The sequence below is a fragment of the Ochlerotatus camptorhynchus genome, unplaced genomic scaffold, assembly GCF_037179485.1.
Source record: "Ochlerotatus camptorhynchus isolate MF236.1 unplaced genomic scaffold, CSIRO-AGI_Acam_v1.1 ptg000207l, whole genome shotgun sequence".
NCBI lineage: Eukaryota > Metazoa > Arthropoda > Insecta > Diptera > Culicidae > Ochlerotatus > Ochlerotatus camptorhynchus.
In genome coordinates this window covers 506,580-528,704 of record NW_027040697.1, presented here as the reverse complement: position 1 = coordinate 528,704, position 22,125 = coordinate 506,580, and the positions used below count along the sequence as shown (strand labels likewise).

General features: G+C 38.7%; 1 protein-coding gene across 7 annotated transcripts in view; it reads left to right on the top strand.

Annotated features, from left to right (window-relative positions):
- Positions 1-22,125, top strand: part of LOC135703040 (furin-like protease 2) — a 1,186,720-nt gene that overhangs the window by 1,066,138 nt on the left and 98,457 nt on the right. The gene's annotated exons all lie outside the window — the stretch shown is intronic.

The window sequence follows — 22,125 nt, the reverse complement described above, 5'->3', positions numbered from 1 at the left end:
GCTGATGACAACGAGCCAAAGTGTGCCAACAGCGGTGGAAACCACCGTGCGTCCACTCGAGACTGCCCCAAGCGAGCGGAATTGATTAATATTCGTTAAAAGGCGGTAACAGGCAACCAGATCGGTCAACACCGCAATAATCGTGCGCCCCCGGCCATCACTGATGCTTAGTACCCTGCAATCCAGCCCCGACTGGTACGGAACCTAGCACCGCTTCCCCTCAACAATCAACGAGCCCTTAGCACCCCCCTGGGTATTCTCCACCGATCAGCCCAGCATCGCTTCACTGCTGCAGCGGCCAAGCCGAACCAAGGTCCCTCCACTACCCCTGGTTTATCGTATGGTGAGTCCATCGACGATTCCCCATTTACCTAGGAGGAACTTTTGACACTCGTGGCAGAGGTCATCATCATCCTGCGCACCTGCAAGACCATATCTGAACAGCTTCATGCTGCCCTGTCCCTGTCCCTTGTCACTAAGTATGGACCGTGAAGTTATAAAGATTGCAAATTGAAACACATCGAACTACTTGACTTCCTTAACGCCAAGGAGATCGACATTGCCATCATCACCGAAACCCATCTAAGGCCGAAAGTCAACATCTACCTATCGGACTTTCGGCTCTTGAGGCTCGACAGAACCAGTGTAAGAGGAGGTGGAGTAGCCGTTGCTGTGAGGCGTAACATCTACTGTCACCTTCTGCTTTACTTTCAACTCAAAATTATCGAAGCCATCGGGGTTGAAGTTGGTACATCGCTTGGTCCCATCACCATCCAAATAAGTCAAGAACAGGGATGGGTTGGCAGCGGACCTTCGACGAGATATTATCAAGCTGACTCGGCGGCGGCAAAAATACATCATCGTTGGCGACCTGAATGCCAAAAATCAAGCTAGGGGCAACAGTCGGCGCAATCAAAACGGCACCATCCTGAACAACGATCTGCAGGAAGCGCAGTACAACATCTTGAGTCCGGACACTCCCACCCGGTTGAGTAGGTTCGGTGCTCACTCCACCATCAATATCTACATCAGCAACATGGGCAACAACATTTCGCAATCTGTCGTGAATCAGGAACTCAGATCGGACCACTATTCGGTGGTAACTGAAGTGGGTTCCTCAATCAAAAAGTTCCAAGCATCACGGCGAAACTACCATCTGGTAGAATGGTCGCAGTTCCAACACTGAATTGACACTAGTATCGACTATGACGTCCACCCAAAAACGACCGACGACATCGACCGGTTTCTGCGCTCCATCGATGAAGCGATTTCCCAGGCCAGGGAGCAACACGTGCCAGTATCCAGACATGTGAGTAATACTCTGAAACTTGACAGATCTACCAAAGACCTTATCAGACTACGTTACACCATCCGAAGGCACTACCAACGCTCTGGTCTGCCTGTGCTTAAGACCCACTGTAATCGTCTAACAAAAACCATCCAAGCCAGGATGGTGGACCTCAAAAATCAAAACTTAGCTAACAGGATCCGCTCTCTCCCAGATTGTGCAAAGCCCTTTTGGAAACTAACCAAAATTCTTGAAAATAAGCCAAGGCCCATTCCACCACTGAACCCACTGGATCGTTACGGCGATCTAGTGGTTCATCTGGTAACTGCTGAAGAGAAGGCAGCCGCGATAGGTCAACACTTCGTCAGCTCCCATAATCTCGGACAAAATATCGTCAGCCCTCACGAAGCTGAAGGTGCTGAAAATGCAACCAACCTCCATCAGATTCCCAATATTTTTCAGAGGAATCCTAAATTACGGCTGACGAACTGTTGGTCTATATCAAATCATCTAAAAACATGAATGCCCCAGGGTTCGACAACATCCTGAATCTAGAACTCAAACACTTGAGTTCCAGATTCTACAACAATTTGGCACTGAAGTCAGCTAAAGTCATACCCATCCGGAAACCTGGGAAGGATCCGTCCTCTCATTCAAGTTTTCGACCAATCACCCTTCTCTCAGGGTTATCAAAACTATTCGAAAGAGCAGTCTACCACCAGCTCCTAACATCTGCCGAAGAAAACAACTTGTTACTCGAGGAACAGTTTGGTTTTCGGAAAGGTCGTTTGACCGTCCACCAGCTGACTCGAGTAACAAACATTCTCAGACGAAACAAGTCTGTTTCAAAAACATCTGCCATGGCGTTGTTGGACGTTGAAAAAGTTTTCCACAATGTCTGGTATGATGGCCTGGTGTTCAAATTGCAGCAGTATGGTCTTCCATTCTTCCTAGTGAAGATAATTAACAACTATCTATCGAACAGGGCGTTCCGAGTCTCTCTGAATGGCATCACATCAGATGCTTTCAACATCGGTGCTGGGGTTCCACAAGGAAGCATCCTTGGCCCCATTCTATTCAACCTGTTCACCTCCGATATGCCGACTCTCCCTGATGGTGGATCGTTGTCTCTGTTCGTAGATTACACACCCATCGTCTACAAGGGTAGGGTCATCGGAGCCCTGAGTGCCAAACTTCAGAGAGGCCTGGACGTAATGCCAGAATACTTCAACAGCTGGAAGATCCGTATCAACGCGACATAGACCCAGGTGATCATCTTTCCACACTCAAAATCTCCCACACTTGTTCCATCGGAGAATAATAAGATCTGCCTGAACGGCACAGTGGTGGAATGGTCGACTTAACTTGGCTTAACACTAATCAGCAAGCTGATTTTCAGGGAGCACGTTGACAGAACCAAAACCCAGTGTAACATCTTGATCACTGTAACAGGAGGTCTACTCTATCCCTGAAAAATAAGCTTGCTGTCTACAACCAAATCACCTTCTCCGTAATAGAATACGGGATGCCAATCTGGGAGAGTTGCGCCAAATGCCATCACCTCAAACTCCGAAGTATCCAGAACAAGATCCTTAGAATGGTCCTAAACAGTCCCCCGCGGACTAGAAGTTCTGAGATCCACCTCCTGGCTGGAATTCAGACATTAGAAGAACGGAGAGTATTCATCCTGGAAAGGTTCAGAGACACCAGTCTGAGATCAAATCATCAGATCATACGTGATCTAGCGCGTTAGGTTAAGTTATACTCGTAGTTAGGTAGATTTTCACTTTTTTTCCCAGAATCAATTAAAATGTTAATCAACAAAAATAAACATAATTTAACTACTACATCCAAAGTCCCTCTGTTTATTCTCGTCACCGGCGTCGGGCCCTACCCGATTTGTAAATGTAAAATTACGTTTATTTCTTTCAAAGTTTTTTTTATGTTACTTCATACGTGAAGTTAGCGTTTTTCAGAGTTGGTTGGAAATGCTAAAATGAAGCTTTAGTGTGAAAATTTATTAGCTAGAGAGTGATCTTTTTTTTTTTCCTCTGTTCGGGACCTAACACTACTGCGACCAGTAAATTGATCTATTGTAGTATATCCCGTGTCCTTAGTTTAGTGCATGTCTTATTACTCCATCACTTTTGAGAAATGATGAAGTATTCGATTTTTTTACAGTTGTCATTCTTGCATTTATCTCAAGGATCCGACTCTAATTGAAAGGTCCCGCTATTTATACCCTTCGGAGTTTTGAAACACCCTCCAAAGGCGCGCCCCGTTGTCAGTCAAAATTGGATTCCTTAGCAACACAATTAAAGTATGACACCGATAATGACCATGCATCAGAACCCTAGTCTTAACCATTTCAAACTAGGGAACAACGAATAGAAGATTAGGAATCACATAGATGAAATAGAGCGTGATCTTAGAAGAGGGTAGGTGGATAGTTCCGTTAGAGTACGGTAGTATGAAAATAGAATAGAAGTGGAAAATGAGCGAAAGGCCATTAATGCGACAGTAGAAAGACAAATGCACATCTTTTGCCTAACCCGTACGATGTACGCAGAGACTTGAAGTATGTCTTCAAGTCTACAGGCAAAAGATGTGCGTCCTCCTTTTGCTCATTACTGACTGCGGCTGTGGAACAGTTCTAGCGACGTTTCATCACTACCTAATGTTATTAAACTTGAACAAGTCGAACAGCAAGGATAGTCAACAGTCTACCGACAGTTGTCTTGCTACAGTGAGTGGTAGTTCCATATCATCATCACCACCATCATCATCATCATCATCATCATCATCATACCAAGAAACTTATATAAGTCGTATATAATTAGTTCAAACCCAATTTTTACTATTCGCTCTTAGGAAACTAGGCCTGGACTTTTTTTCCCTTCCTTCTTATACATTCCGTTGCATGTTGATCAACATTGAACACTTAAGAAACGAGGAGAAACTGCCATGATCTCTTTTGTTAATGATGAGCGTAAGCGCGTAATTTGTATACACCATCATGCATGTTGAGAATCCGGAATTTATTCCAACTATCACCTCATACAACAACTTATGGAAAAAATGAACCAACCAATTGAATGATGAATGCAACATAAGGACAAATATTTTCTGCTAGAGTTTTATCTCGTAGAGCTTAACAATAGTATGTGTTATTATATGTATGTATATGTACCGTATGCGTGATAATGTTTGCACCATTGAGCAAAGTCAAAATTTAAAAAAAATTCTCAAAAATTTCGTTTTCGAGTTATTTTCTTTATTCAAAGGGGGATGTTTCTCAGAGTCTTAAACTATGTTAAACATCGATCGAGCTTCCACTTGCTGCAATTACGGCCTCCACACGCTTCCGGAATGCACGGCAGGTTCTAATAATGTAGTCTGGATCCATTTCTCTCTAGGTACGGGTCAATGTTTGTCTGAGGCTTGCTGTACTCGGGTGGCGTTTAGAACAGGCCTTGGCCTACATGACGCGCCATATTGAGTAATCCAGCGGATTAAGATCGGGTCTGGGTGGCGGCCACATATCCTTTGCCCAAAACGGAAGATGTTCCTGCAACCACTTCTGAGTGCGGTTCGAGGTGTGGCACGGAGCCCCATCTTGTTGAAATACAACATTTGGCCTCGGACCGTACTGTTCTTTGATCCACGGAAGAACATACTTACTTAAAATCCCGATGTAGACCTCCGTGTTGACCTTGCCGCCTTCTGGAATAAACACCGTGTCCATTTTTTTGCCATCGGTAGCCACCAATCCAAACACCATAACGCTAGCAGGATGCTTGGTCAGATACACGTTCTTGTGCTCGTCGGCCACGTCTTTTACCGGAAGAGATCTAATATACCAGATACCAGAAGAGATCTAATATACGCCAGTTTTACAATTTTTTTTACACTATCTTTAAGGGGGTGTACCTTGCAGGTTAGCAAGTATTAGCTCCTAATGACAACGTCATTGCATTCAGCAACTTATACCCTACTGTTTCATAATGGTTTCTTTTGTCATAATTAACAGTAAGCAATATGTTTTTTGTCTTCATGTATGTACATACTTGGAAAAATCTTCATGAAAACAGCAAAACGTAACAAAACATTGAGGTACATTTTTTGAAAATTTATTGAGCATCCCCTTGGATTCCCCTATGAATTGTATTTGAAACAGTAGGGTGTAAGTTGATGAATGCAATGACGTTGTCATAAGCTGCTAATACCTACTAACCTGCAAGGTACACCCCCTTAAAGATAGTGTAAAAAAATTGTAAAAACTGGCGTAAATCCTTTTAACAAAAAGATAGCGATTTAATGTCTTCTGCAAAACTGTGGATTTTATAAGCACTTACAACTTTGTTGATTATTTAAAAAACGAGAAAATTCAAAGAAAAAAGTTAAGGTGAAAAAACGTTTTTTAAGGGTGTACTACCGTTTGTAGTCCATTTTCACCCTATAACTTCGTCCACTTGAGAGATAGAAAGTTTAAATCTTGGACAAAGTTTCTTAAAAAGACTGCATCTTCAATGTTTCCATCGGAGTTTATCAAATTTAACAAGACATAAAAAAGTTATTATATTTTATCTGAGTGTATACCCTCCTTAACCATTTTTTTTTACTTTTTAAATAAAGTACTTAAAAAATAAAGAAACATTCTAGAAGACATCAAAAAGCTACACTCAATAGTTTCATCGCAAATAGCCATGTCCTACTTTTTTTGATTTCGTCCCACTGTGCAGCATGATAATCGCATCACACGGCACAATACATTTTCAAAACGACTATTTTAAAGCAATCATAAACAAATTCAATCAGAGTCAGATGTTCTCAATGTTTGCAGTTCAAGGCAGAGTCAGCAAAACTGCCTTCCATGTACACGTTACAAATGCATTCAAACAATCCTGGAAACCAGATCATCATCTCCCGTCATAAAACAAATTGAAGCAGCATCATCACAGCTCTACGGTTTACTAAGGATTTTCGCCACTCGGTTCTAAACAACTTTCCGTGAACAAGCACCGTCAGCTTACCAAGTCATATCGTTGCCTGGCTGGTTGATGGAAACGAAAGCGACCAGAATAGTTGAGTTTTTTGTAACCCCCAGCCTCCCACTCCTGTGAAATTCGTTACAACTTTTCCGTGTATGTACTTCACTTGGTTATCTTCAATCCCTGGCGCAGCGCACATTCTCCATATAATACAATCAACAACTTCAACACAACACAAGTTTGTTGAGTTAAATCCTGGAAAAGCTGAGCAACAAAAAAACAAGGAATAAAGAAATCCCACAACACAATCACCTGTTCCTACCCTTATTTCACCATCGCATCGCATGTTTTTGCGCAATGCACAGGCTCTTGGCCGAGAAGTGCATCAGGCCGAGGAAGCAAACAATGGGTTTCAGTTTTTTTTATGTTGAACTGAGGAAAAGCTTTTGCGCTCTCAATGGTTGTGTGGAGAACCTTTCCATTACGGGTCGAACTGTTTTTCTAAAGCATCCGAGATTATGGATGGAATTTTCGTCAGTTTTTAGGCAGGGTTGAACATTACGGTGCGTACGAGCGTAAAGATGAGCAGTTGAACGACGTACATGTTCGAAAATGCATATTTTTTCTGGGCTGCCATGGAAGGGCGCTTTGAAGTATTCCATTGCAAGTTAATAATTGCACGTAAACATATACCAGAGCACTGAGATCGGAAGCGCGCGTAGCAAAGTTTTGAAATGAGTTGCCTTAAGCTGCAAATTCCACCACCGTCAGTTTGGCTAAAGGAAAACTAAAGCGAATAAAAAAAAACACACATTTCACTTCACAAAGCCACACACCCACGCCCGTGCTGCCTCAGATCGATGGCGAAGTTTACAATATCCCTCTCTTTATTACCCGAGAGCGCAGGCAGCAAGTCCCAAGACGTCCTACTCATGCGTTTTCCATTAAACCCGACAGGATATAAGTTAAAACTTTTCCGTCTGGGAAGAAAAATAAAGAAATAATGCAAGTTTTTTTTTTAACGCAGTGAATTTATAATTAAATCTAGCAGAAAGTGTACTGAAAACTATGCGCTCCGTATAAGTTTCACGAGACTGCTGTGACGATGCACCGAGGGTTAAAGGTGCTTCTACGCGAGGCAGTCAAAGTATGCGATTTGCAGAAAATGCCGGTTGGAAATCCTTAGAAATACAATCTTTAGTGCATTGTGCCAGCATTCGCATTGGTCGGAGAGTAACTTGTTTAAATATAAAACAGTTTTCGTCGATGCAGATATGATTTGAGGCAGTATTGAAAACATGGTGGATATTGGCGAATATTGACATTTTTCCCAATGACCCATTTTTATGAAACGAGCGTAAGAGAATGAACGGAAACATATTTTCAGTTCATGTTGATATTTTAGGGCTGCCTCATGCACATGCTTGTGCAGACAGCTAAAAATGTTATCAATGCCTATGAAATATTGCATGGTAATAAAACAAAGTGTGGAAAAAACAGTTTGATTTTATGCATGAATATGCACTCCTAGACGAGTTTTGTGTTTCAGTGCACCGAGTGTCAGCGAGCAGAAGGTTTTTTTTTTTTTTTTTTTTTTTTTTTTTAACTCTTTATTTGTTCCAAATTCAAAATAAATTACATTTCATTTTAACCTAGGTGCTCCAGTTACTGCAGTAACGTACCAGCCTTAATTGTTATGATATATATCTAAGTGTTTTTACATTGTTCATGTCTTGGCAATTCAGTATTTTAAACAGGTTTTTTAACCTGCATGTCAGTATAACAATTGATATCTTAAAAATAAAAACTAAAACTAATCTTATCTAAGTATAAAGGAAATTAATCGTTGCAATTGAGGATTGCAACGAATTTTGCCTGAAATTATTAATTATGTTGTTGGACATTTGTGCTAAAGTCTCAACATTCGAAATTCTATGTACTTCAGTTGTACTGTACCAGGGAGGCAACTTCAAAATCATTTTCAGAATTTTGTTCTGAATCCTTTGAAGTGCTTTTTTCCTGGTAGTGCAGCAACTAGACCATATTGGCACAGCGTAAAGCATGGCCGGTCTAAAAACTTGTTTAAATATTAGAAGTTTATTCGTCAGGCAAAGTTTGGATTTCCTGTTTATAAGAGGATACAAACATTTTATATATTTGTTACATTTGGCTTGAATGCCCTCAATGTGATCTTTAAAAGTTAATTTTTGGTCAAGTATTAATCCAAGATATTTCACTTGGTTTGACCAGGAAATTGGAACTCCGTTCATAGTGACTATGTGACTACTACTAGGTTTCAAAAACGAAGCTCTAGGCTTATGTGGAAATATTATAAGTTGAGTTTTGGAAGCGTTGGGAGAAATCTTCCATTTTTGTAAATAAGAAGAGAAAATATCTAAACTTTTCTGCAGTCTGCTGCAAATAACACGAAAACTTCTTCCTTTAGCGGAAATGCCTGTGTCATCAGCGAACAAAGATTTGTGGCAACCCTGAGGCAAATCAGGGAGGTCCGAAGTGAAAATGTTATACAATATAGGCCCAAGAATGCTACCCTGAGGAACTCCTGCTCTAACAGGTAGTCGATTAGATTTGGAATTTTGATAATTTACCTGCAGAATTCTGTCAGTTAATTAACTTTGAACTAATTTCATAATATAAAGTGGAAAATTAAACTTTTTCAATTTAGCAATCAAACCTTCATGCCAAACACTGTCGAAAGCTTTTTCTATGTCTAGAAGAGCAACTCCAGCTGAGTGGCCTTCAGATTTGTTTGAACGAATTAAATTGGTAACTCTTAAGAGTTGATGAGTAGTTGAATGCCCATGGCGAAATCCAAACTGCTCATTTGCAAAAATTGAGTTCGTATTGATGTGAAGCATCATTCTATTTGAAATTATCTTTTCAAAAAGTTTACTTATTGAAGAAAGCAAACTTATTGGGCGGTAGCTAGAAGCTTCAGCTGGATTTTTATCCGGCTTCAAAATTGGAACAACTTTTGCATTTTTCCATTTATCAGGAAAGTATGCCAAATGGAAACATCTGTTAAATAATTTTACCAAGAAAGACAAAGTACTCTCTGGGAGTTTTTTGATGAGGATATAGAAAATTCCATCATCACCTGGAGCTTTCATATTTTGAAACTTTTTAGTTATAGACCTTACTTCGTCCAAATCAGTCCCCCAGGAATCATCAAAAATATTTTCCCGAGAGAAAATATTCAGAAAATCCCGAGTAACCTGATTCTCAATAGGACTAGTAAGACCCAAACTGAAATTATGGGAACTCTCGAATTGCTTAGCAAGTTTCTGAGCTTTTTCCAAATTTGTGATCAAATTTTACCACCTTCTTTTAGCGCTGGAATTGGCTTTTGAGGATTTTTCAAAAAAATTGTGAGTTTCCAAAAGGGTTTGGAACTCGGGTCTAATTTAGAAACATTATTTTCAAAAGTTTTGTTCCTCAGGGCAGAGAATCGCTTTTTAATTTGTTTTTGCAAATCCCGCCAGATAACTTTCATGGCAGGATCGCGTGTTCTTTGATATAGTCTCCTACGGACATTTTTAAGACGGATCAAGAGCTGAAGATCGTCGTCTATTAAAATTGAATCGAGGTTAAGCATTTTGGTATTGAGGTGGCTCTTGCTTCAACTATAGAAGTAGTCAGAGATTCAAGAGCATAATTAATTTCATCTTTGATTTGCAAAGGAATGTTTGGATCGAAGCTATATTCCATAAATGTTCAATATTGCTCCCAATCAGCTCAATGGTTATTGAAAGATTAGAAATTATTTCTTGGGATATTTCAAAAGTTACTGTAAGGTGATCAGAATCGAAGTCAGCATGAATAACCAATTGGCTACAAAGTCGACATGAATCAGTTAAGACCAAATCAATCGTTGAGGGATTTCTTGCAGAAGAAAAGCATGTTGGGCTGTTTGGATATTGAATAGTGTAATAACCTGCAGAACAATCATCAAACAGAATATTACCATTAGAATGCTTTGAGCATTATTCCATGAGCGGTGTTTTGCATTAAAATCACCAATAATGAATAATTTAGACCCATGACAGGTAAGTTTCTGAAGGTCATCATTGAGAAAATTCCTTTGCTGCTCTACGCATTGGAATGGCAAATAGGCAGCTATAAACGTAAGTTGTCCTAATTTTGTTTCAACAGAAACTCCCAATGTTTCAAAAACTTTAGTTTCAAATGAAGAAAGAATTTTATGTTTGATTCGTCCATGAACAATGATGGCAACGCCACTAAAGGGTTCATCAAGACGGTTATTTCTATTAATGAAATAATTAGCGCCCCTCTTAGTATTTTGGTAAGGTTTAAGGAACGTTTCAGTTATAACGGCAATATGCACGTTATGAATTCTTAAAAAGTTAAATAGCTCGTCTTCATTAGCTTTAAGAGATCGAGCATTCCAATTTAAAATATTTAATGCTTCAAAATCCATTACTGAATTTTAAAGTCATGACAATATTGTTTGTAAATTTTACTCCAGTTTTAATAGCATCAAACATGGAGTTAAATTTAAGCATATCAGAAATCATGTCAATTAATGATTTCTGTATAAAATCCATTTTAGGGGCAGTAATGCTTCCTAAGTCAAAATTGTCAAAATTTCCGTTAGAATTACGTTGGTTATTATTTTGATTTCTATCCGCTGCAATAGCAGCATAGGTAGCTCCATTAACTCGCTGAACATAGTTAGCAGCAAGGGGAGTAGGTATAGATGAAAAATTTGAAGCAGGGGAGATATTTGTACCTACGGGTACGAATGTAGAATTTGTTCCTCGCTGACCGTTGTAACAGCAGAGTAATTTGTACCTGGTCGGAAACGTGGAGTGTTTCCTACCTGTCGCTTAGAAGGAGAGTCTTACATTCCCAAAAATTGGATTTGTGGTTTTCACCACAATTTGAACATTTAAATTTCTTAGGATCTTCCTTCACAGGACAGTCGTCCTTTGCGTGAGAGGAATCACCACAATTCATGCATTTAGCTGGCATGTAGCAATTTTTAGTTCCGTGACCCCATCCCTGGCACTTACGGCACTGGGTGAGGTTTTGGAAATTTCCTCCAGTCTTCCTGAAGTGTTCCCACTTCACTCGGACATGGAGCATAAGGCTAGCTTTTTCTAAGGACTTAAGGTTGTTTAGTTCACTAGACTTGAAGTGAACTAAATAAAAATCATTAGAAATCCCATTGCGCGAATCGCCAGGACGGGATTTCATTTTCCTTTTGATTACTTGGAGTGGCACAACTCCAAGTAATTTTGCCAGTTCATCTTTGATCTGATCCAGGGATTCACCACTGGGCAGTCCTTTCATAACGACCTTGAACACACGTTCAGTTTTGGTGTCGTAAGTAAAAAAATTGTGCTTCTTCTCAGTAAGATACTTGAGAAGACATTTAAATCCGTCCAAGGTTTCAGCCAATACACGGCATTCACCCCGACGTCCAATTTGTAGTGAAAACTTAACTTTCACGAAGTTCAAAAGTGATTATAACCACTTCCAATTCAATGCGAAGAGCATGGAAATCGGAAGTGGTTATCACAATAGGGGGAATTTTTTACTTCTTGGCGCCGGGAAAGTTTACTAGAATAAAGTTATGAAATTGGGTTGTTAGCAGAATTTTTTAGTTTACTAGATTTTTTCTTGGATGATGGATCATTCTCATCATCCGTGAGAAAATCAAATTGATTACTCAAATTTATTTCATCAGAAGGAGGATCAAGAGTTTGCCCCTTTCTTTTGCGTTTAGGCGCCATGGCGGCAGTAAATTTTTATCCAAATCGACTTCCAAGCAGATTACTATAAGAATTTGAAGGATCGAATAGGAATTTTCCAAATCGATATCCAAGAAGGATTACCTCGGGTAGGGTCCAAACAAGGATCGAAGAGGAATAAGAGTTGAATAAGGTAGAAATTTTACAGGTTGAGCACTGAAAAGTGCTGTTTAAATTTGTTGTAGCTTCAGGTAGTAGTAACACTTCCTTCAGCAAAAAGCAAATAGATCCGCACGGCAAGAGAGCACGATGCCGTCTGAAGTGTGTCGCAATTCAAATCCTTAGTGTTCAGGCATGATTCATAGCATAAGATACACACATGAAAAGGAAGTGTTTCTCAATAAGCGCAAAATTAAGAATGAGACACATAATGATGATGTGTAGAATTTTCGTGAGAGTAGTTTACGGTGCTCGATTTTACCATTCATGAGCAGGTAGAGTTTTGATCGCTGCGTTAAGGAGAGCTGTAATTTACATTCACTGAAAAACAATAGTGGATTCCAGTGTTGGCAAAATCAGAAATCAATTGATATTTTTCCTCTCTCATGGGCTCGCAATATCACGCGTGATATTGGAACAAAATATCATGCTTGATATTGATTTTACAAGCTCCTTTGATATTGCGAGACTAATCACAACGTGCAAACATCAAGCTGAGAGTTGACTCGACACAAAAATGATTCCATTGCACAACGTTTTCTTAGAAAGAGACAGCATAGTTTGCTATCTCTTTTTAATCTTCACCGATGGTAGACGCGAAGAGACTGCTGCAAGCCGTTATAGAAGTTTCGGTTGCATTCGGGTGTAAAGCAAAAATCATTAAACTCAATCTCACCACAGTTTGGTGAGATTTGCAGTTGGTGAGTTTTGTTAGCTTGATATTCCGAGCTGCGATATCACAGCTTGCAAAATCAACCGCAGTTGTTTGCTTGTTGATTTTTGTCTACACAAATCAAGCGTGATCTTAGGCGTTGGTGAGATTTAATTTTTTGATATTTTTCCAACACTGGTGGAATATATTCGCTCTGGTTCAGCGTGCATAAGAGATACCGTTTGGAGTTCCGGACAAAAGTTGGAGGAAATATTAAAACCTACAAAAGCTTCGTACTCAATTTTATGGAATTCTGTAAATGAATGAATGTAAATAATTGGCCATGCCTGCCTGCAGGTGTATACTCCAACGAACATTTATAGAGGCTCATAACAATTCAGAGAGGTCCAAAACTAATCAGGAACTTCAGAAAACTCCAGAAAAGTCCAGATTATCGGGGAAGTTCCAAAATCTTCAAAGTAAAGTTCCGAGAAACAGTTCTATGAATTTCTGGAAAATGTCAGGAACGCGAAGTTCCGGACAAAAACAAATAGCATTGAGATTTTTTCATCTCTCCAAAACAGTTCAACGAGCCTCAACTGTGGATGTGCATTAGTTGATCAACTAGCTGTCATAATAACAAAAATTTCGATGCATATTCCAAAAAGTTGCAGGAAATTAAACTTTTTCGGACCGAAAAAACACGAGGTTATATACTTTTGTTCAGTTCTGTAGATGAAGATAACAGAACTTCAGGGCAGTTCCATTAACTTTAAAAAATTGAAAGAACTTTTCAGAAGTTCCAAGAGCTTCAGGATGTCCAGAAAACATCAAGGAAGTTTGAAGATGCAATGGAAAGATTAAATAAGTTCTCAGATCTGTCCCGGAGCTTCAGAGTAGGTCAAAAAAAATTGTAGAAATTTTAGGGATGACTCAAAAAAAAATCCAGAGCGGGGCCTCCCTTAGCTCAGTCGGTAAAGGCGTAACTACAAAGCAATATCATGCTGACAGTTTTTCAGATTTGCAACATATTCAGACTTCCCTGGGCATATAGTTTGATTGTTCTTGTCACAAAATTGTACTAATGCAAACATGGTACAGGCATCGAAAGCTCTCAATTAATAACTGTGGAAATGCATCTAGAACACAAAGTTGAGAGCACACAATAAGCTTATATGCGATAAGCAATAAGCTTGAAATGCAAAGAAGAACAACAAGAATAGGAAGCAGACATTGCAGGGACATCACAGATGTTTCAAGAACAAAGGTAAAGAACGTCTGAAAGCTTAAAAACAAGCTTAGAGATCTTGAGGAAAGTGACGTAAACTTTGAAGAAGTTTTTAGAGCTGCAAAACAGTTCCATAAAGATCAAGAAAATAGCGAGAATCTTAAAAAAAATCCAAGAACTTCAAGAAAACTTTGAGAACTTTATGGTTTTGCTTCCGGAATAATAACAAAGACGATTAAAAAGTTCAGAGAGTTTAAAGGAAGTTCCGAAAATATCAGGGTAGAGATCTAAGAATTTTAAGAACATCCATAACTTTTAAAGATCTACTAAGGTAAATTCCGATAACTTCAGGGCAGCCCCATAAAAAAATAAAAATCGGGAACTTTAAGGAAAGTTCCATTAACTTCTAAACATTTTGCAGGAACTTTTCAGAAATTACTTATGGAGATGATTTTAAAGAAAGTTTTGTAAAATTTTGGGCAGTTCTGAGAACTAAGGGCGAATATCAGCAAAATTTTGATAACTTAAGGGGAGTCCCACTAATTTTAGGAAACTACAGTTATGATTCAATTTTGACACCCCCTATGGGCATCAGACTATCAATAATTTCACATATCCGAAATTCCAAATCATTCTTATTCATGTTCAACGTGGATTTTAAAGGTCTTTTGCTAGTTTCATAGTATACTAGATTTCCAAAAAAGGGGCTGACCTTCAAGTACAAAAACTAACTTTAGCGAAATCTGTAGAAATTTGGGGATGCTTAGAGATGTTTAATAAAATTAGGAAACATCATCGAAGTACCAAAAAGTTCACGGAATTCCAGAGAGCTTCAGGGAAGATAGTGCCAAGCGCATCATCAAGAGAATTGAGGAATTAAGTGAGGTTCCAAACATTTCAGAGATGCTTGGAGAAATTTAGAGCAGTCCCATTAACGTTACGAAAATTGTAGAAACTTTATAGTTGTACAGGAGTTCAGAGATCATATGGAAAAGGATCTTCAAAGAAGTTTTGAGAAATTCAAGGTGATTTCATTAAACATTGCGGTAACTTAAAAGAAGTTCAAGGAATTTCATATATATAGCCGAAAACCAATAAAATAATTTAATAATTACATTAAAGTATTAATAGGGACACAGTTTAGGAGTTCTTCTTACTCTTCCTTCGAGGCGACTTAAGATCAACTTCCGCTTTCATCCGTGCCCTCAACTCCCTTGATTCTGCCAATTGTTTTTCCTCCAGCATCGCCATCCGCTTGACCTCTTCTTCGTCCTTTATCCGCTCCTTCTCGGTATAGTCCACTTTCCCGAAATTTAAGTAGTAATACACATCATTTTTGTACTTAAAAACAGGCGACTGCTGTTTCTCAGCAGCGCTTGCTTCCTCTCCATTGTTCTTCTCGGCGTCTGGGGACGTCACATCCGTCACTACCACCTCTTCTCCAGGATCTCAACCGCTTCCTCGTTTAACGATGCACCTGCGCAGTCACTACACCAGCGTACGTACTGGTCTCTTCCTCATTCCGTTGTTGGTTTTCATCTTCCGTTCATTTTTGTACTGGCTGCTTTCGATCCTTCCGTTTGGGGCAGAAGTTCATCCGATGCCCCTCCGTCTTACAAAGGAAACACACGTTTTTGTTCCCATGGTAGAATATGTTTCTTATTCGATCAAGGAAATGCAGCGAGTAAGGAATATCCTTTTTTACATCTCTATATATAGACCACGCACTCTGAGGCATAACATATCTGATCAATAAATAAAAATAAAGCCGTTGGTCCCCGGTTCATGAGTTGGTGGGTCGATAGGTAGGGTCCAGGTGTGGGAGCTACCTCCCTGGCGTCGGTAGCATTGGTGCTCAACACGGAAAACACTATCGACGGAAAACAAATCAAGGGAAAAAAAGATATAGACCACGCAAACCTGTAAGCATGTTGAGGCCCAAGGTAGCTGGAAATTTCTCCCGTACTACCAGTGTCTGTTTTTATCATTTACCATCACACACAAGGAGTAGCGCTTCAACCAACCGGTGGAAACTAACGATTTTAAATTGACTCACTACTTGACTAGCCTATTGGTCCCAAGCAAATAGATTAACGTACCCCATTCTAGTATAAACTCCAGTACTACACTATCTTTGTTTTGATACGCTATGAAAATTTGACAGATAAAATGAGGGGTTCGTGAATTTTCCTATGATTCGAGGGGTGCATCGATTAGCTTGGGACCGAAGATAGTACCAGAGCTGAGCCAAAAAGTTGAGCTGGTTTCTTCGGGACCTTCTGGTCTTAGAGTTACCTTTATGCTTCAACCCAGTGTAGATGAATTGCGTTCGTTTTGAATACATTCGCTGTGAAGTACAAGCAAAACGAACTAATGAGTTCATTATACATCAACGAATACGCGTTTGTTGATATTCACCATTGCTTGATTATCCAACCCAAAATTGTCAAAATCAGGAGCGACCCTCAAAAGCTAAATAATCAAATTCATTCTGGGCAAAATGATTATTATGAATATTGTCGACTCCAGAGCCTAAAACCTCGATATAATCATCAATTCTAATCATTTTGCTTTTGATCCTCAAAAACATCCCCACCAAGAAGATGAAGAATATTGATATTGACAACAACACAAGCGATAATAAACATCCAGCCACAAATGAACAAAAACAAATGTTGACTTCGATATTCAGAGGTTGTCTTGATCAAGAGAATGTGTTTATGTCAAAATTCAAATTCATACAGGTAGTTGGTCTATCTATTAAGGTTGTCTTCAGTTTCAGCTAAATTGAGTGTAGATGGAATGATTTCTATCAGCACTGCTTACTACACGCTTTACATCGCCATATTTCCTTAGCACCAGAATGCAGATTTAGGTGGAATGATATGTTTTGAGCCTGAAATTGAAACTTTAGACTAAAAGTTTCTTCTACAAAGTTGTTCCTTATACACACCAAAAAATTCTGAATTTTACTGGCGATGTAAACATCCATGCATTCTTCCGAAAAACATGCGCGCATTTGCACCCGATGTAAAAACATATCGTTTTTGTTTTGTAGAACACGTACACGCTCTTCCATGCGTTGCAATGTTCATTCCAAACATGCTGTCCAATACACACACATGAACGCTTTGTTGAAGCCACGTGTTTTTTCATATGTGCAAACATGGTGTTTGAACACGATGTTTGTTTTCTTCAGATTGCTTCTGTTGTACGGATTACCGTGCCGGACCATTTTCTACGTAGTTCATAATGATTGCGCACTCAAGTGTTTAGACAGCATCAACATTTTATGGGATTTTTTCAAAATATTCCGTAAACTTACAGCTCTAATGCACAGGAGGTAATATTTAAAGTGGTAAAATTTCAAAAATGTTGTTGAAAATTAACAAATATAACTTTAAGCGCAGAAGTAGACACTGTGTGGAATTTGGTGCTTGTACGGTATTTTTCCCTCACCTTTGGTGGTAAGCTCCAACTCGGATTAACTTTTGATCTCGTCTCTGTTTGGATGATCTGCGATATATTTGCTTAGATTCGTGTTGATTAAATCTGATGTCGACATCAAAGCAGCCGGATATTGATTATCAGGATTTAATCCGAGGATAATACCGGTTGGAGCTTACCACAACTTGTGTCAGTTCGAGATAGGCCCGTTCGTGATTCAAATTTTACGGGTAGTGCCCTAAGCCAGCCAACCAATTTGCATTAATTTATTTTGTTCATCGCACGTTTTCGAAACAAGAATGATTTTGGTAATAATTACTGCAAGGCTGCTAATCGCAGTTAAAAAGAATTTTAAATTGAAATGCATTAAGCATTTAGCTTGTTGGAAACAAGACGACTCACGCTACTTATCGATGGACTTAGATTTGTAGCTTTCAATCCAATTTTGTTTTCTAAATCTGAAACATGATTACCGCTTACATTCCAATTTTGAAGGTGAATCTGTGAAAAATGCCCGCCTGATTTTTGAATGGTTTTACGAATCGCACTTCGGGGTGATCACATTCATTATTATGCAGCACCTTTTTCGATGAGTAACAGTCGGTTAAACATTTTACACCAAGTTCTTGAATAGCTGCGATACATCATCAGATCGGAAAAAAAAACTTTTCCTTAACATTGAATTTCGTTATTTTTCCAGATAAAAATACATTGAATTGAACAATTAAAAACAGAGAGCTTACGTATTTAAAGCACTATGCAAAAATATAAACCATAATAATGTATTAAAACTTTAAGTTTCAAATATTCATCAAGCCAAACCTGTTAGATTGTTAGATATCGGTTGTGAAATCTAATCTGGTGTTACTTCGTTTCGGTGGTGAATAAACGAACAGTTATACACAGAAAAAAAAAAGTTGTTGAATATTACATCCAAACTGCTTCAACCAGGTCAATCCATCGGTTGTGTAATATAACGTTGTACGATGTACATCGATTTTGCGAACAAAATTACATCGATAGATGCAATATTGTATCTGCTTTTTGCTATTACATCATTATTTCATACATCAGCTTGAATTACATTGATCGATATTACATTTTTTTTTTGCTGTGTAGCGACGCAAAATTTGCCTTAGATAGATTGCTGTGTGTCGTACACGTCTCTTATTGACCTTTCTGACGTTTATAACACGCACACTTGCGTAATCCAATTTTGAAAAGCGAAGTTTATTAACCTCACTTTCGCTCTTGCCAAAAATGTAAGTTTGAATTGTTATCCTCACTTTCGGACCATCAATACTCGCACATATCGAATGAACAATACGTTTATACCAATGTATTCATTTGGAAATCTTATTATCTGGTAGAATACTTTCTTTATGAAACAATATGACTGACACAATCGCACTTTAACTTTCTCTGTAATCTCTATTATTAGCAAATATTGATAACAAATCCATGTTCTCTGTATATTTTGGTACCAACTTAATACATATAGTCATCCACACACATATTTGTAAACTCAATAGCATTAAATTACACACAATGCATGCAATTATAGATAGAGCTGGAATTAGGGCTTAACAGCATTAGTAAACAATGACTTCTCTCGAGGATTTCTCGAAAATCATGGCTCTTCCTGGCAAATCGACATCACCATCGAGTAGGGGAATACTTCTTGTGTCTTGAATGACAAGAAATCATTGAGAGAAGTCATTGTTTACAAAGGCTGTTACGCCCTAATTCCAGCTCTATCTAGAATTTTAGTTCACCGAGAAATGCCTTCAAACATTCGCTGCACTGTTGTTGTTTGAGACGTTGAAAACACAATGTTCAAACATCATGTACAAACATTGGACGCGCCCACATGTGTGATACATGTTTGAACACAAGGGTAAAAAGTTTATGTGTATGTGCAAACATGAAAGGCAGCAACACAGCGAAAACACGTTCATCTTGAACACAACGTTGTATGTTCAATACCGAAGACTGCATCCATGCATGCAAACATTCATACATGTAAACTTCCTTTTCACGTAAACTAGCAGCTTGCAAGAAATGTTGCAAACAAAAGTGGACAGTTGTATACAATATATGGAATATTGCATGACATGTCTCATAAATTTACACGATCTATAATCTAAACTTGTATGATATGTGACGCTCCATTTATGTGCATCATAGTAACGGAAATTTACACTACTTTTTTTTAGCTGTGTAGTTACGCCCTCATTTTTATGACAATGAATTTTAGGGTGGTTCCTATTATCATTAAAATAATAAATCTAACTTTTTTGTTTGAATAAATTAAGGTATACATTCTTTGGCAAAGTTATAGCTGAGCTAATTTCAAGCAACTTTGTTGGAATTTTTTTGATTTGTTTCTCTTAAATTGGCCGATTTAGAGCTATTTTCTTGAAATTAGCTCAGCTATAACTTTGCCGAAGAATGTATACCTTTATTTATTCAAACAAAAAAGTTAGATTTTTGATTTTAATAATAATAGGAACTACCCTAGAATTTATTGTCATAAAAATGAGGGCCTAACTATAAGGAACAACTTTGTAGAAGAGACTTTTAGTCTAAAGTTTCAATTTCAGGCTCAATACATATCATTCCACCTAAATCTGCATTCTGGACCACAGTGCAATGCTAGATCGCTATCCGAGACTTCTGGTGGTAGGTCGTAAACTCTCATGTACTGAATGGTGCCCCCAGCAGGTTACATGCGTACCTCGACTGACTTCCCATTGGCATAATGGAAAATTAAGTGTTCACAGTTGTTTAGCAAACAATAAAGCATCTCGAATCCTCTGATTCAAACTTGATGAACATAGATTTTTCCTCCGCTATACGTTATGTAGCGATCATCTGAGTGGGATCCGCATACAGCGATTTTCCAAGTTTGCAATGTCTTCCATTGTTGGTTTCCCCCGATCCATGTGGGAAGCTAAATCTGATAATCAGTATTACTTCCACCGATATCGCCACTAGTTGTTTGCTTCCAACGGGGAAACAGCAAAAGCGAACGAACTTCAATCAATGAGTTGCTATCGAAAAACAGACTATCGCGTGACTCAAAAACCCACACACACAGCTTGGAGCAAACTGACACCTAGATAATTTAACAGAAGTCCAGAAAACATCACAGAAACCCAAAGAACTTGAGGAAAATTTTGGGAACATTAAAAAAAAAGTTCCAATCCAACAAACAATTTGAGCTGGTTTAAGGCTGAATAAGCCATATTTCAGCTGAAGAAGGAAATATTTGCCTGAATAAGTTCTTATTATGCTAACAATGTTTGTTGGGAAAAGCTTCAGGAAGCTTATACATATTTAGGGCAGTTCCGATAACTTCAGAGGAGTTCCGTGAACCTATGGAAAGTCTAGACTGCTGGGGCGGTTTAAAGGTTTGTAAGGGTGAGTTTAAAAGTTTAGAAAACTGTAGACATAAATATATCTAATTGTTTATTTTACTAAAGACTTGAGAAATCATTAATTTCCATTCATTTCAGAGCAGTCTTGGAAAGATTAGAAAAAATGCGGAAACTTTAGCAAAGATCAGAGAACTTCAAGGCAGTTCCATTAGGTTCAGACAACGGCAAACACTTTTAAGAAACTCTGAGACCTTTAGGGTAGTTCAGAATTCTCCAGAGAGATTAAGAATTTTTAAGGGCAGGGCGTCTTAAGAGAAATTTGAAGTACTATAGGAAAATCAGTTTTAGAGTATTGACACTAATTTCAAGAAAGTTGCGGGAACTTGCAAGAAGTTCCAAGGAATTATGGGAAATTTTAAGAAATTATACTGTGATGTTCAAGTTGTGGTTTAAGATGAATCTGTCCACTTCCCTGGGATACCCGGATCTAGCCAATGCAGTTATGTCAAATGACGGTAAATTATTATTTTTATATAGGGTTAATGTCCATAATGTTGGCCAAAGTGCTTCTTACATAAATTTCGAAGGAGAGCATTGTTTTACAATTTTTCACTAGCAGCCATAAATGTCCATTTGTATGACTTACTATGAGCATGAGCATTATTTGTTTAATAATTATGAGCACTATACAACAACTATATAAGTGTGACCATGGATGTACTTATAGCATATCATACAAATAATGCTCATGCTCATAGTTTGTCATCCAAGTGTGCTCGTGGCATAACTCAGTAAATTTTTTGACGAGATTAGAACAAATGAGCGCCTGGTGATCGTTTCGTCAAGACTACCGAATAGAAGAATATACTACACAAGCGTCCAACAATTCAGTACTCGACAGCTGAGTAGCCCGGTACATTTTTAGACGTAGTTCGGTAGTTACGCAATGTTTTTCCAGTGTAATCCTCCTCATGCGAGCAGGCCACCCCACATTGAATCATTCATACCTCAATGCTAAAATTCGTTGTCATCCAGAATGGATTCCCTCCAGAAGCAGCGAAATGCGAGCGCACGGGATCGGGATTCCGTTTCGAAACCCATCAATGCACCATATACAGCAATTGTCTCGGTTCCACAGTTTATTTTTATCCAGCGCGGTAATATGTTTTCTCTCTCGTTGCCTCC